This window comes from Silene latifolia, chromosome 9 (genome assembly GCF_048544455.1).
Source record: "Silene latifolia isolate original U9 population chromosome 9, ASM4854445v1, whole genome shotgun sequence".
Lineage (NCBI taxonomy): Eukaryota > Viridiplantae > Streptophyta > Magnoliopsida > Caryophyllales > Caryophyllaceae > Silene > Silene latifolia.
The window spans coordinates 180,279,395-180,290,317 of record NC_133534.1 but is presented as its reverse complement, the minus strand read 5'-3'; positions in this window follow the sequence as shown (position 1 = coordinate 180,290,317).

The following is a 10,923-nucleotide window of genomic DNA, read 5'->3' as shown; positions in this document are numbered from 1 at the left end:
GATGAAGAAGTTGATGATAATATTGAGGAAGAAGCAAGTGAAGAAGAAAAGGATGGTGAAGATGAAGATGAGGAAGAAAGTGAAGAAGCAAATGACAAGGAAAGTGGCAATGTGACCACTTCTCATGAGGGAAGTGATGGTGATAGCATGATGGAAGATTAGCAAGCCTTGGAGACTCCTACTATCTCATGGTTTGTCTATTTCTCTCATTGTATTTTATATAATTTTGATCATTGTTGGAGTAGTCCTAGCCCCATTAGAGGACTCACACCTCGGTACCATTGAGGTGTTCTCATTCTATTGTTCCCATTTTCAAAATCCAAAATGACAAATTAGTTTCATGCATAGCATAGTGTGTGCATGAACTACACCCATCCTTGGACATTAGCAATAGTGTCTCACTCGGTTTGAGGAAGTTAATGCATACACAACGGGAGGTAATCTAAATTATCCTCTCCGTCATAACAAAAACCATGCATCATGTAGTATAGCTTAGTATAGATTGCATTTAGTATAGAAATCATGCATCATCTTTGCATAATTTCCATCATTTTGGCCATTGAGGACAATGCCCATATTAGTGTGGGGATGGGAATTCTAACATTTAACTCTTATTCAAAAATCCAAAAAAATTGAAAAATTTCAAAAATCATAAAAATTTGAAAATTGAAAACCCAAAAATATGTTTATTTCCTTTTGTAGTCTTGTATATATTGTCTTGTATATATTGTGTTTGTTCTATCCTTGTTCACATTGACTGACTATGCCACATCCGAGACATGAGGATATTGAAGACCGCATGGTATGATCTTTCCAATCTCCTTTTTCCTCTTTATGTTAATGACTATGTGGCTTTCTTTTGATTGATGCGGTATAACAATGTGAACTTAGGACTTGCATTTAGTTCATATGTCATATTAGTTGATAGAATCACTTGCATTAGGATGTTTATATTAGTTGCATCATAGCATGTAGTTGCATGTTAGAAAAAAGTTTTGAAAAATGCCTAATTAAGAACTTTGACAAGAGCAACTAAGCCATTACAAATACTTGTTCAACTTAAGACTTTGCCTACTAGAATGGTTGTAAAACACCCTAGATAGTGTCATACTAGTGTCTTTTGACCCATGACCCAAGGCCTAGTCAAGGGTTTGCATGTGAGTCACCTATCCAACCCCGTGATGCGATGTGGACTTGGTTAACTTGTCTAGGTGACCTTGTTTGACCTTGTGGTAAGGCAACCCAAAAATATTTTCTATCAATAAGCTTGAAGTGCTCATTTCAAAGAAATTTTGTCATGTGGAAGTAATGTAATGCCAAGGAAACCTCAAATGTTATGAATTGTTGAAAGTTGAGAAAGTTAAGTTGTTTTAATGGAGGCGTACCACTTCGATGTGCTTTGGTGCGGGATCCATTGAATTGGGCCCCCATACGGTTGTGAATTCGGCCGCCCAGAGACAGAGTGACTATCACCCCGAAAAGCTATTGTCTAGAGGTTAACCGGTTGCCTAATAAGCGATTGGCGAAAGCAAAGGACACTAGCCCGGAAGGGACAAACCCCATCTTAAATTTTTGGAATGTGAAAGTGAAATGAGGACAATTTTGAATACTAGTCATATCCACCCGTTGTGAATAAAGATTTGAGCATTTCATTCCCAAAAAGCCTTTTGTCAAGCCACTTGGTCGAGTTTGGGACGATCCATGACCTTTACTTTTGTACAGAATTCGAGACTTGTCATGTCATATGTTACTAGCATCATAGGGATCATCATTCCACCACCATCTGATCGCTCTTGACGAAAGCATTTGGAAATTGAGGACGAAAGTAGTCTAGTTTAACACCATTTGGAGGTGATTTAGTGCCATCCTCTTAGACTTAGTAATTTGTTGAACTACTATTTGTGAAGGATTACATGCTCTTAAATTTGTTCCTCTTTAGTGCCTCCGCCACTTGATGAGGGAGTGGCTATTCTTTTTGTAGATGCATCCATTATGTGTTTTTGTGTGCTTAAAGTTTGGATGTGTCGCCATTTTGGCAAGACCCACCTTGCCTTGCAAGAAGGCATCCTACCTCATGGTTGTATTGTTGTGAGTTGAAGGGGCGGAGTGAGACCCGCTAATTGTCTCATATCGGTTATATTATTAGGATAGGTTAGTATTGGTCCTAGTCTTTGTCACCTCTTTACTCGGGACGAGAAAAGGTTCGGTTTGGGGATATTTGATGTCACCATAATTGGCGCATATTTAGCCCCTGAATTAGCCTTGTTCCCATGCTTTTTAGTGCTTATTTGGGTCATTTCTTATCTTTAGTTCTTTGTTTTGCATTCTTTGAGATTTTGATCCCTTGGTAGGAAAGGAGTAAGAATCTTGCATTTTCATGGCAAAACGAGACTAAATTGATCAAATTCAATGACCAAGCATCAAGGAGAGACAAGATTAGAAGGCCTTTGTACATATTATAGTAGAAGAGCAAAGTTGAGAAAGGATCCTTGAGTCCCCAAGGAAATCCCCAAGGAATTTATGAAGAAAAGGGAAGAAAAGAAGAAGATTTGTTGCTGACTGACAATCCGAGCGGATTGTCACCAATCCTTCCGTCCCGCAGCAGCACAATCCGAGCGGCTTTGCCACAATCCGCTCGGATTCCACCTCCACAATCCGCCCGGATTCCCCTGAATCCGCTCGGATTCCAACGCTAGAATCTGCCCGTCCCGACCCTATTCCGCCCGGATTTTAGCACAGCACGGGTTGTCTTCTCCAAGCTACGAAGAAAGAAGCCCTTCTCTCAGAAAATACCGGCTCCTCCTTGCTCAACTTAAAAAGTGTAATTACTAGTTTAGCCCTTAGTTAACCCTAATGCATCCTCCCTAATTTCCACTATAAATACCCCATTAGTCTAATTAGAGGAGCATGTTCTTCTTATCAATAATTAGTGTAGTTAATATCAATCAAATCTCTCTTTAATATTGTAATCAAGTATTAATCAAGTTTTAATCCAAGTTTTAGTTCTTTAATCTCTCTCTTGTTCATCCTTTATTTTGGGTAATTGAAGATTATTTGGGTTATTGTTGGGAGATTGACAACCTCTCAATCAAGCATTCAAGTACTTCTGTTATCCTTGCTTTATTATTGGAATCATTAGTAGGTATAATCTCTTAATCCCTTTTTAATTATTGTTAATTACTTTCATTTATTCATCATGTTTCATATTGTTGGTATGATTGACAACCTTGCTAGCATGATCAACATGATAATGAGTGAGTAGTCTCTTAGCTAGGGTTAATGGGTGATTAGGGGAAACCAACATGGGGAATGATTCATGCTTAAATTAATATGCTTTCATGTTTTATTTGCTTGCTTGTTTTGATCTCAACTCATGCACATGTTATATTTGATGAAATGCTAAGCCTATGAATCCTTGCATTTACTATCATCTCCTATCTTTTCAATGAGACTTGTAAGACATAACCCAACTCGAGTCTCATTAGACCATGCATGTTGTTGAGTAGGGAAGATTAAGTCGACTTGTAGGTGTTGTACAATCTAATCGATTCGGCTCCGGGACCCAAACTTTCCTAGGATTGTAAGATATAACCCAACTCAATCCATCACAACAATAATTGCTTGCTTATAATTTGAGAACATGTTTGTATGATCATATCCCATGATTCCCCTATGATCCCATGACACCCTAGTGCCTTTAATCAATTGTTTACACCCCTTTAATTCATCTTGCTTGTTTATTTTTATTGCTATTTTAGTTTAGTGACCTTCTACATCAACCCAATTTGTGACACCCCTTAGACACCACTAGTTGCAATAGAAATCTCATTTCAATACCCGTCCCTTGGGATCCGACCTTTACTTGCCTCTTTACTAATTGTAGAGTTGTTTGTGGAGCTATAAATTGTGTTTTGATTCGACCGTGACCAACGACCACATCTTAATTTGTGAACACTTAGCGGGATCGCATCACCTTCAGAGGCTGAGAGGACGGCTGACCTCGCAAAAGCGAGTGGTGACACTCTCTTTCTTCCCGAGCTTGAGTACTCGGAGTTTGTGCGGGGACGCCTGGCGTACTGGCCGATCGTGGTACGTATAACTCCTTTTGAATATTTGAAACTCGAAATGACGTACTCGAATATATCTTGGAAGTGATAATCGTATCTTGGCAGGAGATCGAGGTGGCGGGCGTCGAGCCCCTAGCTTTTCTTGAGACACTCGAGTACCCTGGGCCAGCTTGTACGACGGTGGTGATAGAGATTTCGTCTTTCACTAAGGCTGTGACAGAGGCTGGATTCGACGAGTGGCAGCATGTCGTGAGGAGGGTAAGCCCCCAGTTTAGGCTTGTTCCCTTTTTCTCTCTTTTTGAAATAATTGTGTAAGAACATGGTTTCCATTCTCGTTTTGAAATACAGGTGGCACCGTCGGGGCATGCAGATCTGTGGTGGATGGCCAACCGGCTACGAGCGACGACCGTGGAGGCTTTTTTTGGTGGGCCACGTCGGCAGATATCAACCTCCCCTTTTCTCTTTCTTGATATGTATGAACATTTTTAGTATTTTCGAAGTATTCCCTCTTGTTTTGTCATTTATAAATTTCCTTCCTTTCAGAGGGAACTAGAGCTGGAGCACGAGCTCGAGGAGTCGCATGAGGAGACAGCTCATTTGTAGAGGGAGCTAGTAGTTCGAGATGCTGACGTTGCCATCCTTGAGGAGATGGTGGCTGAGTTGAGGGGTCGTTTAGCTGATCGTCGCGGCTAGTCTTGTATTTTGTACATTTAATGCTTTTGGGCATGAGCCCGAATTTTGTTCTACATATGAATGTTTTGTTGTATATATATCATAGCCTGCGAGCCATTAATTGATGCTGGGTGTGAAATGTGCTGGTACCTGCAGGTTAGCTTGGAAACATGTTTGGCATTTTGACGGTTTACACCGTCATGCTGCCGAAATTCATACAGAAAAAGCAAGCGTAGCACACATAGCACGAAATTTTGACTTCCAAATAGAAAATGCAACTTGATTAAGTCGAACAAAATAAAAAAATAAAAAGAGAAAAATAGTGCCCTATTTTAGTGAGAAAAGCGAAATGACTCGACGCGCGATGGATAACGGGAGTGCTTCCTCTAAAAAAAACGCAAATAAGTTTGAAAGATTTGAGACGAGGACATGATGGAAATGATTCCCCAAAATAAAAAATAATTAAAAAAATCGATAAGTGTGCATTTTGACGAAATGTGAAATGACGATATCGTCTCGAAAAGAGAACCTGCGTTGAAATAGGGTTCCATAACAAATTTGGAATAATCGAGTGAGGAAATAAGAATTTCCGTAAAAATAAATACATATCCCTATAAGAATAGGAAAGTTTAAGCCAAATTCGGATTTAGAAAAGATCCTTTGCGGAAATTGCAGAAAATTAAGCTGGGGAAGAGGCGCAGCATGAGCTGCGATTCTTCTAAATGGCGTAGCAGTTGCTGCGTTTTCTCCCTAAGTGTTCTCTTCCTGAGCGAGTTTTGGAAAGGCCTAATAGTATAAATAGAGGCATCGGGTTAGCTTCTACTCTCACAGTTCTTCCTTCTATTACTCCGTAATTCATCAAATATACTATTTCTCTGAAAAAATATCTTTCAAAAAAATGGATGCTTTCGAACCCCGACTCAAGGAATGGACCTATGTGCTTTCAAGCGTGGAGAAGTATGATATGGGTATTTTAGGATCCGTTATGAGTTTTAAACAGGTGAAGGTGGTAAGACCCCTTCTTGACGCTTGTCTTTAATATTGGAACCCGGAGTATCATGTTTTCGCCTTTCCTGGAGGTGAAATTTGTCCCTTTTCCCGAAGAATTCGCAACAATTGGAGGATGGGATACTGAAAGTCTCCCGGTGCTGCCATCTAGGTCTCAAGGGTATAATAATAAGTTTAGGAATCTTCTTGGATTGACCAAGGTTAAAGTTGATCGTCTTGTAACTTCTAAAGGTGTCCGAACCTTCGATTTCATTGACCGTTTCATAGATAGGGAAGACCCTTCTATATCTTATGCTGCGAGGCGCAGAGCCCTCTGATTTTGCCTTCTTCATTGTTTTGTCTTGAAGGGCTCATGTTGACGTGGAGATAATAGGTGACCCACGGTTTTTAGATATCATCGAGCAAATGGAGTTTCGCACGAGCCCAGCTTGTCCGGTGTTGGGAGAGACTATCCTAGGGTTGGATGGTCGGAAGTCCAATTGTGAGCTCCCGTATCTTAGAAGTCCTATCATTTTACAGGTAAAATGCTCCCGCTTATTCTCTTTTGTTTGTTTGTTATTTTTAGATGATGGAGACATTAACACTCATCACCTTTCTTGCAGATTTGGTTGATGGAAAGGCTGCGTTTAATCGAGCCCCCAGTTGACGTGCTCAGATATCGATCACGATTGATCGTGATGAGGACGAGGTTGTATATGGTTGATTTCACTCGAGTTTTAAACTACTGGGAGAACAAACTAAAGAATGAAGGAGGTCCGCTGATCAGATGGATTATCCCTTGGTGGCATTTCAGGGCGTTGACATGAGTATCATCCCTGGATCCTATTCGATCCATCTGCGTCCGAGGCTTGGTGTTGATGGTCCATATCTTCCCGAAGAGGTTAATGAGGCAAGTTGGCATGAGGCAGAAGATCCCAAAGCTTGGCATTGTTCCCCCGCTGGCGTTGGCGCATACGTCCGAGACTTGTCGTGAGTGGGCTTTGCGCTGGACTCAAGAGAACATGTGGTTTATTCCTGTCCCGATTGGTTAACTGTAGGTGTTAGACTCTTATGTGCAGTAGGTTAAGGCTAGCACATTGGAACATCGCGAGAAGCTGGAGAAGCATGAGCCGATTGACTACAAGATCCGCGAGGTGACTAAGGAGAATCAGAAGTACTTGACTGAAGAAGAGGAAGAAGCAAGATTCCGAGTCGTCCGTCCGAAGAAGAAACCAAAGAGTGATCTTGTTGAGAATGTGATTGTGGATCGAAATGGGAAGAATAGACCTCGAGAAAGATCGTCCCCCTCGAGGTCAAGACAATAAGTATGATCGAAATGACAAAGGCAAGGGGAAGATGGAAGAATAGGAATACCCTGAGTCTTTATATTATTTATTATTATTTGTTTGTAATAAATGGCGGGATTTTTGGAATCCTAACCTAGCATTTCAGCATTTATATATTATTTGGCGTATTATTAATAGATGAATAAATCGATTGTCTTTAGTTATGAACTTAAAATCAGCCCCCTTTATACTTATTCTTTCGAATTCCAAGTGCCAAAGCAAATGTTCTTCTATTTACATTTTTATTAGAAATTGACTGGGTTGGGTCCTGTGAAGGATTGCCTACGTATTTATTGAAAATGAAATCAAACCCAGAACGTAGTTTGAAAAAATGGAAAATGTAAAGGGATAAATGTTCAAAGCAAGAGCTTGTAATGAACAAAGGGAATAAGCATGATGCTTTACTTACTCTTAGAAAAATGCAATTTAGATTGATGATACTGAGGATAAAAAATAAATAATGCCAAAATGCAAGAGCAAGGTGGCACGAATCTTTGGCCAGGGCCGTGTATTTGGTGTCACAGGAGCGGCACGTGGGTCCCGCATGGTGCGTTTCTAGTCCTATTCTAAGGGTAATATCGTTTGAGTTGATCCAGATTCGTCGAGTTTGAAAACTCGTTTCTGTCCAAATTCGTAATTCTAACCACACCCCCTGAGAGTATGGTTTTGACTTAATATGGACCGGCCCAATTAGGTTTGAATTTTCCCCTTGGGTCGACTGGTAGAAGAGCTCGAACAGATTTAAGAACTAGATCTCCCTCCTTGATGTTTTTAGGTTTAACTTTCTTGTTGAAAGCTCTTCGAATTCGTGCTTGATATGTTTAAACATTATGCAAGGCATGCAGTCTTCGTTCGTCCAAGAGGACGAGTTCTTCACATCTGTCTCTATTCCATTTTGCTTCTGGAATCTGGCTTTCGAGTAGAATACGTAGAGATGGGATCTCTAGTTCTACTGGATGTACAACTTCCATGCCGTAAGTTAGATAGAACGGAGTAGCCCCAGTGGGTGTCCTGATTGAGGTTCGATATCCCCACAAGGCGAAGGGTATCTTTCTATGTCAGTCTCGATAGTTATTGATCATTTTCTTGAGGATCTTGACGACATTTTTGTTAGCTGCCTCTACTGCACCATTAGTCTCAGGTCGGTAGGGCGAGGAATGATGATGCTTGATTTTGTATTTAGCTTACAACTGCTCGGTTTCAGCTTGAAAATAGGACCCATTGTCACCGATTATCTCATGTTGACACCCATATCGATAGATGATATTGGTTTGTATGAACTTTGCCACATGCTTTAGAAGTTAGGGTGGTATAGGATGCCGCTTCGACCCATTTTGTGAAGTAATCGATGGCTACCAAGATGAAGTAATGACCGCCCGTCCCGGCTGGAGTGATCTTCCCAATGACGTCAATTCCCCAGATGGAAAATGGCCAAGGAGATGTCATTGTATATAGTAGAGATGGTGGGACATGTTGTACGTTCCTGAAGATATGGCAATTGTGACAATGCCTTACATTTTTGATGCAATCTATTTCCATCGTTGCCCAATAGTATCCTAGGTGCATGATCTTCTTTGCCATCATTGGCCCACTCATATGAGGACCGCATTCTCCATCACGGACTTATTCCATAACTTTCTTGGCTTTTGAATGATCAGGGCAAAGCAAAATGACGCCTTGTGGCGTTCTCTTGTATAACTCCCCTTGATTTAGAACGTATTAGGACGATAATAGACGAATCGCTCGTTGCCCCCTTTTGTCCATTTCGGGCGGGTATGTGCTATTGAGTTTGTAGTTTAGGATGGCTTGGTACCAAGGTTCCTCTTGATTTTCATCCTCATCAGTCAGAAAATGCACATTGGCTGGCTCGGATCGTCGTTCGATACATAACGACATTTCTGTCATGTCGTCAGGCATGTTGATCAAGGATGCAAGTTTCACAAGAGCATCTTTAAACTGATTTTCCTCTCGAGGTAGATGTAAGTAAATGACTTGGTCAAAGAATTGAGCCACTTGATCTATCCTTGCTTGATATGGCGTAAGACTTTTACTTCGGATTTTCCAAGACCCAGTGATTTGATTGATGATTAAAGATGAGTCTCCGTGGACTCGAAGCCTTTTGATGCCTAAACCGACTATTGCTTGTAGACCGGTGAGGCAGGCCTCATATCCTGCCGTGTTATTAGTCACCTAGAAGTCGAGTTTGACATAAATTGGTGTGTGCTCGCCTTCAGGAGAAATGAGCAACACTCCTATACGTATCCTCTTAGATTGGAAGCCCCATCGAAGTTGAGGTCCCATGATTCTGCATCGGTGTGCAAAATGTATTCATCTGGAAATGACCATGTATCAATGACCTGGGTGTCATGAATGGGATTGTCTGCGAAGAATTCGACTACTGCTCATCCCTTGATGACCTTCAGAGGTACGTATTTGAGATCGAACTTCGAGAGCATCAAAGTCCACCTCGCCAAGCGTCCATTTAAGGCAGGTTTCTCGAAAATGTATTTGACAGGCTCCATCTTTGAATATACCTTGACAGAGTACCTAAGCATATAGTGGCGTAGCTTCTTGGTTGCCCACACAAGAGCGAGGCATATCTTCTCAAGTGCTGTATATTTAGTCTCATACTCCAATAACTTCTTACTAAGGTAGTAGATAACTATTTCTTCCATTCCGACGACCTGCACGAGCATACCCCCCATAGCTGTCTCTATGACTATGAGATACAGAGATAAGGGTTGATCCTTTTGTGGCGGCATTAGAACTGGTGGTTTTGCCAATATCTCCTCAATTCTGTCCAATGCCTTTTGACAATCATCATCCCACATGGTGTGGTATGTTTTCTCGAGCTTCTTGAATATAGGTTCACAAATCATAGTGAGCTTTGAAATGAAACGACTGATGTACTGTACCTTGCCTAGGAAACCCCGAACATCCTTCTTTGTCTGCAGTTGTGGCATTTCGATTAGAGCCTTGATCTTGGATGAATCAATCTTGCGGGATGTGACTCCAAATGCGCATTTCTGTGGATTAAGCCGCATATTGTACTTGCGTAATCTGAGAAAGAATTTTCAAAGGTTGGCAATGTGACCTTGCCTATCATTGGACTTGACAATCATGTCATGGACATATACTTCTACTTCTTTATGCATCATGTCATGTATTAGGGTGGTCGCGGTGCGTTGATATGTTGCTCCACCATTGATTAGTCCGAATGGCATAACGGTGTAGCAGTAGGTGCCCCATTGAGTGTCAAATGCTGTTTTGTGCATATCTTCTTCAGCCATTTTTATTTGGTTATACCCGGCATATCCATCCATAAAATAGAGGAGTGCGCGATCAGCTGTATTATCTACCAATATATCGATGTGTGGGAGTGGAAAATCGTCTTTCGGACTGGCCTTGTTTAGGTCCCTGAAGTCAACACAAACCTGGTTCGCCCATCCTATTTAGGTACGGGGACTATATTAGTCACCCAGTCTGAGTACTCGGAAACTTTGATGAACCCGACTTTGAATTGTTTGTCCACTTCCTATTTGATCTTTAGAGCCAATTCTGTTCTCATTCGACAAGGCTTCTGTTTTACGGGCTTGAAACCTGGTTTGATTGGTATTCGATGTTCTGCAATGTCCCTGTCTATCCCTGGTATATCTTTGTAGGACTAAGCGAAGACCTCTTTGAATCCATGGAGAATGTCGATGAAGCGAGCTCTTCTATATGGGTCCAAGGTCGTCCCTATCCTAAGTTCTTGGGGTTCTAAATCTGTCACTACGGTGATAGGTTCAGTGTTCTCTATAACACGTGGCCCTTTTCCCTCCTCTAGTATTTCTTTGATTATGTAGGGAAGT